Raw genomic sequence first — 18,978 nt, forward strand, 5'->3', positions numbered from 1 at the left:
TGGGTCACATATAAATCTCATCATCAGAACAAACTTCAACCTTCCCAGTCTTGAAGCAGACCCACACACCTTCTATGCTGGTTGTGATGCCTGTCAAAACATGAGTTGAGTCTGTCTTACCAGGTTATAGTCTCTGCTTATTTGTGGAGCAGGTGTAAGAAACCCCAAATGTAAGAACTAATCTGGGGACAGCTTTTCTGCATAAACTTGGGGAATGAGTGTGTATTAGAGTTACAGAACTTATGGGTAGTCTCTATATAGTTAGGGAATTTGTTGATGACTCACAGTCTATAGTCCAACTCCCAACAATGGTCAGCAGGAGCTGTGAATGGTCAAGGATATAGCAGTTGCTCAGTCCCATGAGGCAAGCAGGCAAAGAAGAGTGAGTCTTCTTTCTTCCAATGTCCTTATGTAGGTCTCCAGCAGAAGGTGTGGCCCAGATTAAAGGAGTGTGCCACCACACCTTTAATCCCCGGATGACTTTGTACTCAGATCTCCCTGCCTTAATCTTCTGGGATTCATAGCCACTATGCTTCAAGATCTCCATGCCAAGATCCAGGTCAGAAACTTGTATCTCTCAGTCTCCAGATTAGGATCATAGGTGAGTCTTCCAATTCTGGATTGTAGTTTATTTCAGATATAGTCAAGTTGACAACCAGGAATAGTCGCTACAGAGTGATAAAGATTACATTTCACCACTGAGGCTGGCACCAAGACAGGTTACCTGAGTGCTCCAGGCCCACTCTAAGGGCAGCAGCGATGGAGGCTGAAACTTCATTCTGTCTCAGTAGACACAAGTTTATGCCTGGTACAAAGTTAGTTCTAAAGCCTGTGTCTGAAAATTCTGGCATGCTACTAGATCTTTGGTTCCTGTGTAATGGAGGGTCTAACCATGGCCACCTAGACTGAGTTTTAAGACAGTCTTGTGTTGCTACTCATATTCTATTCCCCAGCAGGTGAGAGTTTTGCTAGTATCTCTACTGCCCCATATTGGAAACAGTGTCATTTGTTGTCTAATGTAGTTCCAGTAGCTGAACCTATAGGTATCAAATTGGGGATAGAGGTCATGGGGCCTGTCTCACACTAGGGTGCACTGTGCTGGACTTCCATTTGGGGAAAGGGATTTGTGAGGTAGTCCCATTCTTGGTTTCACTGTGACAGGTGTCATACTGGTTTTTACGCTGAAGGACTGGATTTAACTCCCTTTCCCTTTGGAAAGCTGCTTTTGAGGTGTGCTTGTAGGACACGCTGGCATTTGTAACTTGCCTTTGCTACTTTTTGTGTTGTTTTTTCTTCCATTCTTCTCCACCCTTTCCCCCACCCTTTCAACCCCTTAATACTGGATAAAAGGATAGAAAGAAAAGGAAAGAGATCCCTGAATAAAGTTAGGAGTAAGAAAGAGGGTGACATTATCATTACAAGACTTCTGATGATTAGGGGTGTCAAGTTCCTTGGGGCACGTTTGATCTTTGCCATCAGGATATCTAATATCTTCTTGTTGTTTCTTCTTTGTGCATGACTGCTTAACAAACAATGACCAATAGGAACCAACAACCAACAGCCCACACTGCCTCCCTGGGCCCTAGCAGTTATATACCGTCTAAAAACTCCCCAGAATTCCAAAATGTCACACAATCATACAAAATGCCTGCAGCTGGCAAAATCATGCCCCTGCTAGAGCAAGATGTAAATCATAATCAGTTTCTGTGGAAAACCTGAAGCAGCCCCATATCCCATAGCTGGGGTTAAAATGAAAACATATTCTTATAACATTTCTGTGTTTTTTTTAAATCTTGTAATTATATTTATGTACAGAAAACTTAGTGTACCTTTAACCCAGGTTAGTGGCGAGTTCTTTAGCCTTTGCCTTTTCCAGCTTGGCAATGCAAGCCACAGACTTAGGACAGATCTCATTATATCCGTCATTATAATTGATCCTAATAACTTCCACCAGTTTAGGCAGAGCACCCTTGTCTTCCGAGTTAACCTGTGTGAAGGCAACAGTGGTGCATGTCTTCCTGTGGTCAGGCTCCCCAGCCTGGCCTTTCCCTTGATGATGCAGTAGGGCACCCCCATCTTTTGACACAGGACAGGTAGGAAAACACCTTCTCAATGGGGTCTACATCATGGGCAATTGCCACCAGCTGAGCCTTCTTGTTCTCCACCAAGGTGGTGACTATATTGACTCCTGCTCGGAGGACAGGTGGTCTCTTAGTCGGGACCTCCCCTTTGCCAGCAGCTTTCTTCTCAGCACGGGCCAGCAGCCTTTGCTTCTTCTCAAAGCTTCTCTTGCTTTGTCTCTGGCCTGTACTTGTGGGCAAGCTTAAGCAGCTGAGTAGTTGTTTGCTTGTTCAGTGCCTGGGTGAACTGGTTAATGGCAGGAGGTGTGTCGAGCGGCTTATAGAGGATGGCTCTCTGCTGCCACAACCTGATATAGTGGGGCCATTTTTTTTTTTAAGATTTATTTATTTATTATATGTAAGTACACTATAGCTGTCTTCAGACACACCAGAAGAGGGTGTCAGATCTCATTATGGATGGTTGTGAGCCACCATGTGGTTGCTGGGGTTTGAACTCAGGACCTTCGGGAGAGCAGTCAGTGTTCTTAACCGCTGAGCCATCTCACCAGCCCCTAGTGGGGCCATTTGACAACGCATGTTAGATCTCTTTTGGGCTGGATGTCCTCTCCAATGCTGAAATTCTTGAGCCTTTTCTCAAAGAATTGACCACCTTTTTGTCCTTCTGTTTCTTGATGACAGTAAGGGGCCGGGGCCACCTTTTTTGCCTTGGCCTTCTTTCCTTTGGGCACCTTGCTCAGCTGGAGGAGAGAGCATTTCTATGTTTTTAAAAGAACCCCAAATTTCAAATCCTCACTATGGGCAATGCCTTTCCTCCTGGTTTGTTCTGTGGATTTATTTCCTTTGCTCTTCTTTTCTTTTGTCACCAAAAGCAGTCACTGTGATATCTCACCTAGTCTCTTAGCTATTTTTCTGTTGTTGCAAAGAGACACCACGACCAAGGCAACTAATAGGAGAACAAGTTCATTTGAGGCTTACCATTCCACAGGGTTAGAGTCCATGACCATCATGGCCGCATGCAGGATGCATAGTGCTGAATCAGTAGCTGAGAGCTTACTTACATCCTAATCTGCAAGCAGGAGGCAGAGAGATCTCCATAGGAATGGCACGAGCTTTTGAAAAATTTACCTCCAGCAACACCTTTAACAGGGCCAAACATTTTAATCCCAAACAGTTCCACCAACTGGAGACCAAATGTTCAAATATATGACCCTAGAGGGTCCATTTAAACCACCACACTCAGCTTTAACATCTGTTGAATATTCATGTCTAGCTTTCCAACTTGATGTGTCTAAGGGGAAATGACCAATAGAGGATCTTATTTATCTGCTTGTTTTGTTTTATTTTCCAAAGCACATTTCATATCACTTAGTGCTCCACGGTCAGTATTCCTTCTTTAGAGTAGCATAATGAAGCAGTTTTTCAAATGACTTTAACTCTATATCCAGAATCTTGGGCACCTGATATTCTCCCTCTGAGATTCTATAAACTCCACATTGCATTTTTTTTCTATTGATGACACCTCTGGCCCCATAAGCTATGCATAATCCTGTAGTCTGGGTGTATTTGTTCTTGCAACACAGCTCAGAATCACTTTATGGCTCTTTCCTGTGCTACATTCAAGAGCTGGAAACTTATGTCCTAGAACGAAAAATAGTCCTATGGTAGAATTTGGTGTTTATAGAACTCAAAGCAGCTTCCAAGCCTTGTGCTATGATCTCTGTTTTATGCTGGGGATGAGAAATGGCATCTCTTTGAAATGGATTCTTGGCCCTTCTGTGAATACTGTATCCCTAAACCATTTAACAAAGGGATACGTCCTGGTTCTTCACGGGGTTCATTTCTTACTGTGGAGCACAATAGTTTCAATTCATTGCCCAGATTTTGCTCAGTCTGTTTGGCCAACCTGATAAAATGAATGAATATAATTCATTCATTCATGGATTGCTGGATGATGCAGATGTCTGTAATGAAGGTAAAGAAGTAAGGGAGAAAAGGAATAAGGAGAAGGGGGAGAGAGAAGGGAAAGACAGACAGACAGATAAATACCCAGTACATGGACAGATGCTGAACAGCATTGTGACTTATAATGACATAACCATCTGTTTTAGTTTGCTTTTTATTGCTTTAATAAACACTAAGAACAAAAGCAATTTGGAGAAGAACATATTTGTTTGGCTTATATATCCACATATAGTGTATTATCAACAAAGTCAGGCCATGAATGTGGAGGTGGAGGCAGGAGCTAAAACAGAAACAATGGCTGGATGCCACTTATTGGCTTGTGTCCCAGGACTTGTTCAGCCCTCCCCCTCCCCTTTTTTTAATACCACCTGGAACCACTGTGTGGGATGGGTCTGCCCACTTCAATCAAGAGCATGCCCTATAGACTTGCTTTTAGGCAGTCTGATAGAGGCAATATCTCAATCACTGTTCCTCTTCCCAGAAGACCCTACTGGTGTCAAGTTGACAAAAAACAAATCAGGACACCATCTTCAAGTCCTTTTCACCCATTGCCTTTTTAAAATCAATCAAGCAGCATCCTCATTACATTTCTGTGCCCTTCCTCCTCCACTTCTTCCTCTTCCTCCTCTTCTCCTCCTCTCTGTCCTTCTTCTTCTCCTTCTCCTTCTCCTTCTTCCTCTTCCTCTTCTTCTTTCTCTTGTTAACCAGGTACTATTAAGCATATTCACAACTTCCTTTATGTTAGTATTCTAGCATTGCTGGTTATTTTGTCAGTGTGATGCTCTGGCTTTGGTGGTTAAATGTTGACTCATTCTCTCTTGCCTCAGGTCCCATTATCATCACTGTCACCAAAAAGCCAAGTCCCCCCCACCCCAACCTGTAGAGAGAAGCCAATGCTGGATTCTTAAAGATGTTGACGTGCCAGTATCTTCCTGATGGTCTTGGCAAGTGGTGTATTTTGGCGTCTCTTTAAAAAATAACAGTATAAGTTTTTCTGTCCTCATACTTTCTCTAGCATTCCCACTTTCCCAGGCTTTTATAGGCTTTAGTTCATGGTCAGCTATTGCAATTTGGACATTTCAGTTTCCTCCTAGGCCATCAGTTTCTCCAAGAGCCTTGTAACCTCAGTAGCAAATCCTTCCATTAGAATTCATTCCAGAATTCTTATTCCTATGCCTGAGAATAGTGAACAGTATAGGCAAACTCTCCCTTATCAAGTTCTGTGATGGGCTCTTCAATGTCCTTTGAGTAAGAAGGGAACCAATATCAAATCCAACTTACCGTGTGTGATAGTTATTATTGGTTAACTTGATTGCATCTTAAATGAACTACAGTTCAGAAATGGAAGGTACTCCAGTGAAATAATTTTTTTTTGGCTTGGTTTGATATGTTTGAATCTACTTCTAGTCCTTTGAGGGAAGAAGACACACATCTTTGATCTGGATCTTGAGGTGGGTCTGGAGATAGGAAGACACACCTTTAATCTGGATCATGCCTTCTGCTGGAAGTTATATGAGGACACAGAAGAAGGAATCTTTTGCTTTTTGCCTGCTTGCCCTCCCCTTACTAGCAGATCCAAAAGTCAAATGGCAACAGATGCTAGTGTGGATGTAGTGAAATAAAACACTTACTCATTGCTGGTGGGAGTGCAAGCTAGTAATCACTATGGAAATAGTGAAGGTTCCTCAGGAATCTTGGAATAAACTTACTGCATGACCACCCCTGGGCATATGTATCCAAAGATGCTATGTCCTACCACAGATCGATCTGCTCCTCCATATAATTGCTGCTATATGCACAGATGCCTGGAAATGCAAACATCCTAGGTGTCCATCAGTTGATGAATGGGTAATAAAAGTGCAGAATATACAATGGAATATTATTCAGCTATAAAAAAATGAAGTTTATAGGTAAATGCAAGAAATTGGACACCACCATTTACAGTAAGGCAACCTAGACCCAGAAAGACAAATATTGCATACTCTCTCTCACACATGGATACTGGATTTGAAACGTTAAAACAATGTGTGTTAAATTGAGGTGCCCATAGAAGTCAGGAAACTATAAAGAGACCATGGGGGAGCTTTAAGGGAAGGGAGAATGAGGAATAAGGCAACAGGACGGATTAAATGAGGTCAGGGATGGGAGGACAGGGTAGAGAATGAGTATGGGAAAGGATCACTAATAAACTTTTACTTCATGATAAGCATTGCTGAAAATCTTATGTGACAGCTAAGAAAAGTTTTCTCTCCTCATTCTGATATTACTAGTAGCATATTAAATTGATCACAGCAATTTGGCCTCATTACTGAATAGATTTCTGCTTTCTTCTAAGTTTTAAATGAAAACTCTTTTTAGAGCAGGAGAATAGTGTTGGTGTCGCCTTCCTTACTGACTCAGAGTAGAAACTCGACTTGGTACTCTGGACTAAGGATGTACTGTGGGCACTGTCTTCTGTAATAGGCCTGCTTAGAAAACCGGCTGTACCAATGAACCAATTCAGGACTTCAGGGCTCTTTTCTGCCTTGAAGTAGACTGTAGATTTAATCAAATCCATCTGTTTGAACCAAGGTCCAGTGAAAGAAAAGAACAATTATACTAGACTTAAACAAACAAGGGTATTTCCAATGTGATTAATTTATCCAGACAGCTTTTAGCTTTAATGTTCTGGTTTTCTATGAAGATACATGATAGCTCATTTCACCTTTCTTCTGAAGTTATTTCAAATCCTAAATTTAGAACACCTTGTCTTAGGAGTTGAATTCTCTCTTACACATAAAAATCAAGAGAATGTTATTTTTACCGAGTTTCATTACTTTCACGGGAATATAATTTTATGCATAAATTCATATGACTAATTTTTCCTTTCTAGCCAATATATAATTTGACAAATCAATAATTCAATGAAATTATACATGAGGGGCTACCTTTGCAAATAGCTCTTATGTAAGCATGTACCAACAGGGGTTGGCTCACATGTAAAGAGCAGTGAGGGACGACTTTAGTGACTGATATTAACTATGAAGGCCAGACTGGTGAGCAATGACTATTGTCTTGGAGTGCTAAACTGGTGTGAAGAGCCTTGGTATTCCATTTTCCAGTGAAGGAAGGCTAGTTTCCAGCTTGCAGAGAAGATAGAAGGCCCAAAGAGGAAGGTAGAAGTTAAGTACCTGGGCAAAACATAGACTTTGCTATTGTTCCAGTAGAAGGGTGTAGTTGACACACAAATGGGGCTTTGGAAATGTGCGCGATTGTTCTTGTGCCAGGAGACTGCTTTTGGTATGTTGGAGGAGATGGGTAATAGCGAGTGGGCAGAGGATGCTAAAGACACACAGAGTTAAAAAAGCTTTCCCACCCAGGTGCCCAGGAGGACCATGAGAAATTTAAATTATACTATCCATTTTGGTTTAGAGGGATGAATTTCTACTCCTTCCTTTACAAAGCCAGTCTGTAGGGCTCTCAGAGAAGATACATTTAAGCAAATAAAGGATTAGCCTTGCTTCCCAAATCCCCCTTTGTAATGTGTCTGGTTCTATAACGGTTATATCTAAGAGCACATTTAATCTAAGTACAAAATAGTTATAACCGTGTTTTTGAAAGCCAAGAGTACAGATTCCTGGCAGTGAATAGTCTTCTATTGATTTTTTTTATAATACTTTTTTTTCCCAGGCTGCTTCCATCTCCGATGACCACGTTAGTCACACAGCAGAGCTAAAGCTTTGACTCACCGCTGAGTGACTCAATTCCTCTCACATGTTGAATGTTTTAACAAGTGCTGGGTGCTTATGTAACCCACATGTAATGACTTAAAAGTGCTCCTGGAACTATTTTCGACAGCTTCTCCAAAAACACTTTAATTGGGGTCGCCAGCAGCTTTTAACTGCCACAGGGGATGTTTTGATACAGGGAAGTGGGCGGAAACAAAACAAAGGCTTCACTGAACAGGGTTCTGATCTCGCCACAAAACCTACCCCCACTTGTGTTTTTCTTCTGATGTTATTTCCAAAAAGCTGTTCTTTGCAGACAAATGTGAATGTTTCCAGAAAGTAAATAAGTGCTTTTTTTTTTTTTTTTTTTTTTTTCTGTAGTGAAAGCAGAGGCTGGAGAGAAGGGTTTGAAGAAGGCAAAGTGGGAGTGAAAAGGAAATGGAATCCAAGAGCAAAGATGAGCTCAAAGGAACGGGGACAGTGAGAGGAGAGGGAGGCAGACCAGTGAAAGGACGGCCTCGCCGTGGATCTCTGAAGCAGACTTCAGCAGGAATGATCACCATGGCCTTAGGGTGGTGCGAGGATGAGAGAAATCATTTCAGTGCACGAGGAAGTGATGTGATAAAGGTGAGATGTCAACCTTTCAGCCGTGATTGAGGTCACTGGGAAACATGAGAAAATGTACTCACCCGGGCTGTCAGAAAATGTTGTCCTCCATGTAGCACGAGCAGAGGCACAATTCCAAGCCACAGTGGGAAGTAGAACATGGCAGTTTATATGCGATGGCCACAGCCAAAGAGTCTACATTCAAGTTTACCACTTGTTTATAATCACATAACACACTAAAACATCATTCCCCGTAGTTTCTGTGGATCGGGAATCAAGATAGACCTTAGTTGGGCCCTGTGGGTCTTCGTTTCTCAAAACATTGCAATCAATGCAAAGGCCTCACGGGTAGTAGATTGCTTCTGCTATTGCCTGGATCTTTGTCTCTCTACGAAATTCATATGCTAGAATCCTGTACTCCCAAAGGTGATGGCATTAGAAAAATGAGTGGGACCTGTTAGGAAATGACTATGTCATGGAATAGACCCATGAAGAACGGGCTTGCTACCCTTATATAAGAGGACAGGCCCAAAGCTAAGAGAAGCAAATGCTTGTTGTATGCTGTTTTTTATGACCTGTTGGTTATTTATAAATAACCCAGCTTGTGGTGTTTTTGTTTCAGCAGACCAAACAGAGAGAGGCGCATCCCTGGGCTCACTCCTGTGGTGGTTGGCAGGTCTCAGGCCCTCCCTGGCTGTTATTCAGGGACTTACTCCTTTCTCCTTGGCTTAGTTAGGATTTCTATTACTTCGATGAAAACACCATGACCAAAAAGTCAAGTGGGGGAGGAAGGGGTTTATTTGGCTTACACTTTTAGGTCATAGTCCATCATTGAAGGAAGTTGGGACAGGAACTCAAGCAGGAGCTGAGGCAGAGGCATTTGTTTTTCCCAGTTCTGGCTTGTCCTCATATATAAGGGCACCAACCCTATTCTTGGTGGCTCCACTCCATGACATAGTCATTTCCTGACAGGTCTCAATCTTCTGATGTAGAGGTCATGGAGAGGGTATTGCTTACTGGCTTGATCCATATGGCATGCTCCTTCTGCTTCCTTATAAAACCGACCCAGTGATGGCACCACACCCAATAGGCTGAGTCCACCCCAGTGATCACTAATTGATAAAGTGCCTTATAGCTGGATCTCTTGGAGGCATTTTTCTCAACTGAGGTTCCTTTGTCTCTGATGACTCTAGTTTGTGTCAAGTTGACACACAGAACTGGCCAGTATATTACTAATGTGGAACTCTTACGAGATAGCTCCAAACTGTGACATTTCATTGGAATGACCCCATAGAGAAGGATGACAGGACATAGCTTAATCTCAGCAATGGTATCTTGTCACTTTTACGATGTTCTGTGTTAGAATTGTGGTGGAGGTAGAAGGGTTGAAAGGAATCCCCTCACTGTCTAAAAGTTCGCTGAAATGAGATAGCATCAGGTCTATGATGAGAAGCAGGTATGCACAGAGAAAAGTCTAAAGCATAGGAAAGATCTTCAAATAAGATCTGAGGGGAGGTGAATGAGGTGGAGACATCTTTTCAAGCTACAGAAAGCAACAGGTGCTTGGGAGAGGTGTGGCTTGCAGTGCTTCACAGGAGGAGCTCGCCAGCTGTGAGAGAGAGGTGAGCGGGAGTTCATGGGGGAATGGAGGCTATGCTATTTTGTCTTATTTTTCTCTGATGCTTCTCTGTCTCTGTCTCTGTCTCTCTCTGTCTCTCTGTCTCTCTCTCTCTCTCTCTCTCTCTCTCTCTCTCTCTCTCTCTCTCTCTCTCTCTCTCGATGCTGGATGTCCTGGAACTTACTCTGTAGATTGCCCGTCCTCGAACTAAGAGAAATTTAACCTCCTCTGCCTCCCAAGTACTGGAATAAAAGGCAGGTACCACCACCACTGCCTGGCTTTTTTGTTGCTGTTGTTGTTGGAGGAAGAAAACTGCCTTTCTTTGGTTTTTAAACTTTACTGCTATTGCTGCTGCTCTTCCTTCAGAAGCTCTTCTTCTTTGGAGAGAATTCCCCTAGAGCTTCAGTAGAGGAGACTGGCCAGAGAGACCTTCGCTGAAGCAGCTCCCTGTGCCTTGGCATGGCCATGTGCCAGTGCTGAATCCCGATATTCCATGACAATGAAAGTGTGTTCTCGCTTCGGTCTGAGTCCCCTACAAAGCCTTGGCAGACCTGATGGGACAGGATAAATGAAGTCACTCATGCTGAGGTGCAGTGCCACCAAACCGAAGCCAAGTTGTTAGCTGATCAACCTTTAGAAGAAAGACATATTTACATTTCCCAAATGGACTAGTTTCATAGAACCTGAAACAACCTGATATCAACCAATTCTTTACTCTCCTGTTCTTCTGGTTTCCTGTCAGAGCCTTACAGGAATGTGACTTCAAAATGGTTGATTCACTCCCCGTCCCTCCCCTCCTTTCTGCTCTCGTCAGCTCTTCCTCACTAGGATAACGTCCCCTTCTGTCCGGCTCATTCCTATACTCATTCTGTTTTATGGTATAATGTGTTGCCCAATTCTAGACTTGTAAGTAAAGCTAGTTAATGTCTTCAGATGTTTTTTTTGTTTGTTTGGTTTTTGGTTTGTTTGTTTGTTTGTTTTGTCGATAGGACCAACCTGTGCTCAGGAGAGGGAAGAATGAACTCAAGGGCCTCTCAGGAACCTCCTTTACCACAAATACGGGGGAACCACAACCTACCCAGCTTTCATTTCTTTTATTCTAAGACAAGATAAATAATAGCTTCTGCAATGTTAAACAGCACTGCAAGCAATATTAGAGCCAAGATAATTAATGCGTACAAAATACAAAATGCATGGGCCACACACAGGCTATTCTTAAATATTTGCCATTTTTTCCTCCTGGAGTTTTTCTTTCCCATTCCCTCATGAAGTTTGTTTCCTGTGATCATAGAAGAAACGAACAGAAGAAAGAGTTGAAGGGCACCTGTGCTTGCATTCAGGGGCTTGTTCTCACCTGACTCCCATTTCCTAGATCATATGGGAATGGAAGGTGGGGCAGAGGGCAAACATTTGGGGAAATTTTATATGATCAGTCCCCAGAAAGAAGAACTGTGTGAACTATGAACTTCTCCCTGCTCAAGTCAGGTACAGTATACAAAAGAGACCTGTGGGGTTTATTTTATTTTATTTTATTTTTTATTTTGAATAAGCACTTTAGTGGAAATTAGGGCCTTGCAAGAAAGTGACTAGACTATATAACATAGAGAAGGTGTCTACAATCTCACTTGATCCTTCAGTATGTGCTTTGTAAGCCTTGGATTAAATCACAGGAGTTTACCCAGAAAAAGCAATAATGGGGATTTTGCTACCTGCTTTAGGCTTAGATTAAGTCAAAATTTAATATCATTTGGTACTGTGTTTTAAGCCCAGCATCTGCAGTCAACAAACTAGTTAATAGTATATTAAAAGATGACAAAATTTTGTCAGACTGCTCTAGGAAAACACTCTTCTAAAAATTAGTGTTCTGCCTATCAGGACATTTCAGGATTAAAAAAAAAAAGTCATGGTTTTGATCTATAAATAGAATTTTTTATCAGGCACAGGACAGGGAGGCATCATAAGGAGTATGAAACTTAGGAAATTTTTTCTTTTTCATTTTACATTTTCTGTATAGTTAGGAGCTTTTGTGATGGGAACAGCCCAAGACTGACATACTGAATCTTTCATCAGGTTTCCTCTTGCTTTCTGAAAATCCTTGTGGAATAGAAGCCTGTAGGATAAAGTAGTGGCTAAGGCTACTGGCCCAGGCAAAAGCTGTCAGAATTTTCCTCTTGTCTCTGCCTTAATTAACTTGAAGTAGTCACAGCTGCTTGGTATCTCATTGGATTTGTTACTTTTCACATTCAAACCATAACTAAGCATCCTAACCTGTAAGGCAAAGATAAAGTCTTACTTCAGTTACATGGTTATTGTGATAGAGGCAGATGATTTATAAACATTCTTAGAACTGATTCATATCTGTGTCTGGGCTGATAAACAAGAGCACGTTTGTACGTGACTTTTGCTCTCTGGCCAACCGTTCCAGCCCAGGTCATTTTGTCATCTTGCAGACTCGTCATTATACTGTGTTTTACTTACTACATGTGCTTCAAAGATCAACACAAAACTGGACCTCAACTTCCTGATGCCTTATTTCATATAGAAGATGGTGGATGAACACACATGAGATTGCTAGAACCAGAAACAGTGTCAACCTGTTCATGCCCTTCCAGCAGGTTCCCCCACAGACAATCTGCGTTCCTTGCTGTCCCCATGTGGGCACTGGTTCCCTTCCTTCCTTGGTTCTGCCCTCTCATGGTCCAACATCTAAAACCCAGGTATAGGCTTAGATTTTTTCAAAACCTACTTTAATAAGGATTCCCCAAAAGCTTTGATCCCCCTTCTAGGCCACTGTCCAAAGGTAAGGGACAAAGATAGTAAGTAGGACAAGGACCTACTTACAAGTAAGTGGACCTGTTTAGAAGTAGTTCCTTGTGGGCAATTCCAATCTCCATTTGTCAGGATACCAGCCGTCCAGTTCCATAGTGTCAGGAAATCAAACATGCTGTATCACAATCCAGCAGAAACCACCAAGCCTCTGCAAAATTGGCACCAGTTAGCAGGAATGCCCAGAATCATCTGGGATGTCACAAGTTTTCTGCCATGCCTCTCACTGAAGTCAAGATCACAGAAAATGTGAGACCAATGAAACATTGCAAAGCTAGCTATGTAAGTTACATCACTGTCTGTTGAGTTCTACTTATACTCTTTGCAAACATCAGGTGTCCTTCCATGGATCTTGCTTCAGCAAAACACCATGCGAGTCTGTATCACAGGACACAACCAGAAACTTCCACTTCACCCAGGAAGTAGTTGAATCTCTTCATAGCTAATATTTCTTTCTCCATGTCTCAGACATCTCTAGTCCCAATCTCTCGTCTATTTCAGATATCCTAATGGCTCATAAAAACACATTTTCACTAAAGGTATTGTCCTTTACTAAATGCAAATTCTCCCACTTCTAAAACAGGCAAACATTTCAATCTGATTTTGACTATAACAAACTTCATTCAAAAAGAAGCTGGATCAGCAGTTAAAAACATAGAATAGTCTTCCAGAGGAACAGGCTCTGATCCCCAGAACCCACAGGGTGATTCTCAACCATTCAACCATAATTTCAGTTCCAGCATATAAAATAGCCTCTTCTGGCCTTCATGGGCACTAGGTATACATATAGTGTATAGACATATAAACAAGCAAAACACACATATGCATAAAATACAAATAGGTACTTTTTTTGTTTGTTTTTGTTTTTTGTTTTTGTTTTTGTTTTTTTGAGACAGGGTTTCTCTGTGTAGCCTTGACTGTCCTGCAACTTACTTTGTAGACCAGGCTGGCCTTGAACTCAGAAATCCACCTACCTCTGCCTCCCAGAGTCCTGGGATTACAGGCATGCACCACCACCGCCCGGCTAAATAGGTACATTTTTAAAAGTCCTATTTATAGCCTTATTACAATTCTTAAATGAGTGGTTTGTGGGTAGAGAAAAGTAGGGAAGACAGTCAAATCATCCCAATAACTTACATTCTGGGTCAAGTCCAAGGTTTCTTTTATAAGTCATGACTTTTGATTAAAAAAAAAAAAGTACTAGTTATCAATCACATCTTCCTGTATGAAGCCATGCTCCTGATTAAAGTAAACTTCTTTTAATGTATTGAAGAGACTAAGGAAACCATTCCTTAGGTCTACTAACCCATGAATCATGGGTGAGTTACAATTTAGAATTTGATCTGAAATAAAGGACTGATTGGAGATATTTTTAGATGCTCCTTATTTTTAGTGACAAATGTTACCCTCATTCTAAAAATAGGGCCATTCTGTGTGTATATAATTGGCAGCTTCCATTCAGGATGTTTAAATCGTGGTGAGAAGTCCAGCTGTGCTAGAATCATCTAATGTTGAAGTAAAGCATAGGACATGCACTACTGAAGCTAAGCTATTTGTGCAATGTATTTTGTAGACAGAGTAGCAGAGTACTCCTGATGAGATGGAGAAGCATTTGAACTAATTTCTTCAGTTAGGTGGGCTGAAATTCCTTGCTCCTGAGTAGAAATTTGACAGCCACTATGTGAGTCTGAAGAGACAGCCATTCTTTTCTAACTTCCACCCAGAGGATTAGCATTGGAGCCAGGACAGTCTGGGCCTCTAGAATAAGAAGAATGAATAGTGCTATTTTGCTTGTGGCCAAAGAACAAAAAGCAGGAATCAGCTTAAGAAGCTGAAGCAGGAGAACAGTTTCTACAGATGAGTGTTGCCAGATTTCACAAATAAAATGATAGGACATCTAGTTATGTTTCAATTTCAGATAATTAGAACATGTAGTGGTGTGTCTAATGCAGTCTTTGGAACATGCTTTCACTAAATATTATTCGTTTTAATTTAATTTGCATCTTGCCATGAATCTGGCAATTTTAGTGGAAACTCGGAGATTTGTCCCCAAACTAGATTTACTCATACTAACTTAAAAATATTACGAAAGGATCCCTTCCATTTGATTAGAGACAAAATAATATGAGAACAATTTTGGCACCTCCTTGCTTATCAACAACATGATGACAGTGGTCATATACTGCTTCCTTTTCCACAGCTGTGCTTTCTACAAATAATTTAGACATGTGGGGTGTGAACAGACAGATTGTATCTTCTTTCTGACTCATCAAGGTGACCTGGTTTCTATATTAACTACATTGTTGCTGGCTTCAGGACTATATTTGCATTTATGTATGTATATGTGTATGTATATGTGTGTGTGTGTGTGTGTGTGTGTGTGTGTGTGTGTGTATATATATATATATATATATATATATATATATATATATATATATCGGGACAATAGTTTGATGAAGGGATTGATACAGGTGCCAGATCCAAGAGTCCAAAAGGAGAACAAAAGGAGAAAACCATTCACACACTGGAGAGGAAATTAGTCTTGGAGAAACATGCTAACCTGAGTGTTAGGGCATAGGTTCATTCTCATCCATATTGCTCTCTCCCCTGCCACCTGCCCCTTCCCATCTCTCATGGGCTGTTTTGCTTTGTCATGGTACTCCATTGCAATCAACCAAAACCCCTAATATGAAGTTAAAGTAAATCTTCCCCTTTTAAGGGTTTGTGTCATGTATTTTGTTACAACAGAAACCTGACTCATATAAAGGGCACACAGGGCAATATCGGAAAAAGATAGAGAATGAATGGAGGAATATTTGTCTGGAAATAGCCAGGTAGAATGGCACGCATCTCTAATTTTAGCACACAGGAGGTAGAGGCAGGCAGATCTCTGAGTTCAAGGCCAGCCTGGTCAACAGAACAGCCAGCGACAGAGAAACCCTGCACCCCCAAAACAAACAAAAGAAAGAAAGCAAAAAAAAAGAAAGATACCTTTATTATGGCTGCCTTTTTTTTTTGTTTATATCATATACATCATATAACTAGAGAAGTGACACTATTTTTTAATATTTTATATATATATATATATATATATATATATATATATATATATATATATATATATATACTGGATATGACCCATCAATTATAGTTAGCCTCTGAGGCAGGTGGATTTCTTTTTTTTTTTTTAAAGATTTATTTATTTATTATATGTAAGTACACTGTAGCTGTTTTCAGACACGGGAAGAGGGCCTCAGATCTCTTTTCGGGTGGTTGTGAGCCACCATGTGGTTTCTGGGACTTGAACTCATGAGCTTTGGAAGAGCAGTCGGTGCTCTTACCCACTGAGCCATCTCTCCATCCCTATGGCTGCCTTTTAAAGACTAATTGTTTATTAATTTTAAACAAATGCTCTCTGAGGCTTGTAGAAAAGGTATAAGAAAGGCACAGCAAATCCTTGCACAGCCCTAGCCAAGGACTTTCAAATTATTGTTTGCTTTAATATTCTCCCCCACACCCCCTTTTCCTATCTTCCTTTTGTCCCCATTCCCATTGCCACCATTTGAGAGAAAAATCTAAAAATGAAATTTGTTAGCACTTAAGCATTTTGAAACGTATTTTCTAAAACAAAAATTGTCTCTAAACCAAATAACAATACAATTAACAAAATCATGAAATCAGCATTGGCTAAAAACTGGTACTCAACAGACCTTTTGACAGTTTCACTACTTTTTTCAATAATGCTCTTTGTCACAAAAGGACAATTTGGACCACGGTTGCTCTTGGGTGTTCTATTGTGTCAGACTCCTTCGACTCCAAACTGTCTCAGCTTGGCATTGTCTTTTGCCTTTCATCATGTGATAACACCAAAGGATATCATCAGACTAGAATGCCTTTAAGTTCAACCCTCTAATCATGATTATGTCTAGATTATGTATATTTTTTGTAAAAGATATCATATGGTGATGTGTTTTTTCTTAGTGCTGTGGTTCTCAACTTTCCTAATGCCAAGACCCTTTAATAGAGTTCCTCATGTGGTGACCTCCCCAACCATAAAATTGTTTTTGTTGCTAATTAATAACTAAATTTTGCTACTGTTATGAATCATAATATAAATACTTGATGCCCAAGGTATGTGATATATGAGCCCCCCCCCCAACAGTGGTCAAGACACCCACAGGTTCAGAATCATTATAATATTATTGAAGTTTAAATATAAAATGTCTCCCATACGTACAGTATTTGAACACTTGTGTTCAGCTTTGGCACTGTTTGGCAAGGTTATGGAAGCTCTAGGAGATGAAAGCTGCTGGAAGAAGACATCACTGGGGGCAGGATTTGAGGTTTGAAATTCTGGCTCAATTCCCTGTTCACCCATCCTCCCCCACCCCCACTCCCACTCCTCTGGTCTGAATCACCTTTGGGACTGTTAACTAAAATAAACCCTTTCTTCCTTGGATTCTAAATATTAATTGGGATTTATAATTGATTAAAACCACTTGAATAGAAAATAGAATTAGAGAATCCACAATTCTTTATTTCAAAACTTGCTACCAAGTGACTACAGTCAGTACTTTGTGGCATCAGCAAACAGATGTGGGGATGTGGGCGAGGTATGAACTCAAATAGAATTGCTAGTCCAGAAAACCTAATGTTCCATAACCAAGACATTTTTCATAAGAGCATCGTGGGCATTTAATATGGACTCTTCCATTGTGTTGGATTTACTGGGGAAATCACATATCCAAATTGAACCCTAATCCTTTCTTCACACCATGTACAAAAAACAACTTAAAATGCATCTAGGAACTAACTGTAAAACTCTTGGAGGAAACCAAAAGGGCAAATTCTATGACCTTGAACTTGGCAAATGGTCTTGGCTATGATACCAGATGTACAAGCAAGGAAAGGAAAAATGATAAGACTTCATTAAAATTAGAAACTTTTATACTTCAAAGGTCTTTGTTGAGAAGGTGACTGACAAGACGTTCTATAATATGAGAGAAAATTTTTGCAATTCACATACCTTCTGGGAGACTTGCATGGAAAATATGCAAAGTACATTTATAACTCTGTAAAAAAATCTTCATCTTTTTAATGAGTCTAAGGAAGATGTACCAGAGGCTGGTAAACACTTGAAAAGGTGCAAAACAACATTAATCATCAAAGAAATGCAAATCAAATCCAGAATGAGGTATCTATTCACATCTACTCAAAATCAGAGTCAGAAACCAGATAAGTACTGTTAAAGATAAGCTTGAACAATCTTCCCCCAGACACTGCTCCTCAGGATGGAAAACTCTGCAGCTACCTTAGAAGACTCTAGCATTCCCTCAGACACTTGAACATAGAGCTACAATAACAGTAATTCTCCTTGTATATAGCCCCTCAAAAGATTGAAAACAAGTATTCATATTTAGAAACATATCTAGCAGTATGGACCACAGTAACCAGAATACAGAAACCAACCAAGTGCCCATTGTTGATAATGAGCAGGCATGGAATACCCGTGCCTGATAGAACATTGCTCAAGCATTAATAATGAGCTGGATACACACACAACTCAGCTAAATCGTGAACACGTGACATTTTGAGACAGAACCAGTCAAGTCACAAAGACAGTTACATTATTCTACTCAAATGAAATACTGAAAATTAGAAAATTTATTGAAGTGGAAAATAGGTTAGTAGTGGTCTAGGGCTGGAAAATAGATTCAGGAATGGGACGGATAATAGCCAACATTCTAGGGTTGTTCTATCTCATGACAACCTTTACCTAAATTTGACCATTATCATAGACACAAATATGAATGTGCTACAAACCAATATATTGTACATGTGTACACTTAAAATGAGAGAGTTGTGTGGTATGTGGCAATATCTCAAAAAAGAAAAAAAAGAATTCCAGCAATTAAAAGCCATTTTTTAAAAAACTAAAGTTTTAAGCAGAAAAACACAACAATTAAATATCTAAAAAGCAATGTTATATTTGTTTCATTAATCATTAAATTTAATATCAACAGCAATTTCATTACCCTGGAGAGAAATGAATAAGCTAGTCTCATTTTAAGATGATTCCTTGGGAAGCACAATAATCCTTTAGAAATCAGAGCTAACCATAAATTAAATAATTTCAAAACAAAACCATAAAAATCATTTGTATTCTGAGAACCACCAA

At 40.4% G+C, this 18,978-nt stretch overlaps 1 pseudogene; it reads right to left on the bottom strand.

The window, feature by feature from the left end:
• Nucleotides 1–1,831: 1,831 nt before the first annotated feature.
• Nucleotides 1,832–17,178, bottom strand: LOC127684778 (60S ribosomal protein L7a-like; annotated as a pseudogene).
• Nucleotides 17,179–18,978: the final 1,800 nt, after the last annotated feature.

The sequence above is a fragment of the Apodemus sylvaticus genome, chromosome 5, assembly GCF_947179515.1.
Source record: "Apodemus sylvaticus chromosome 5, mApoSyl1.1, whole genome shotgun sequence".
In the NCBI taxonomy this organism is placed as follows: Eukaryota; Metazoa; Chordata; class Mammalia; order Rodentia; family Muridae; genus Apodemus; species Apodemus sylvaticus.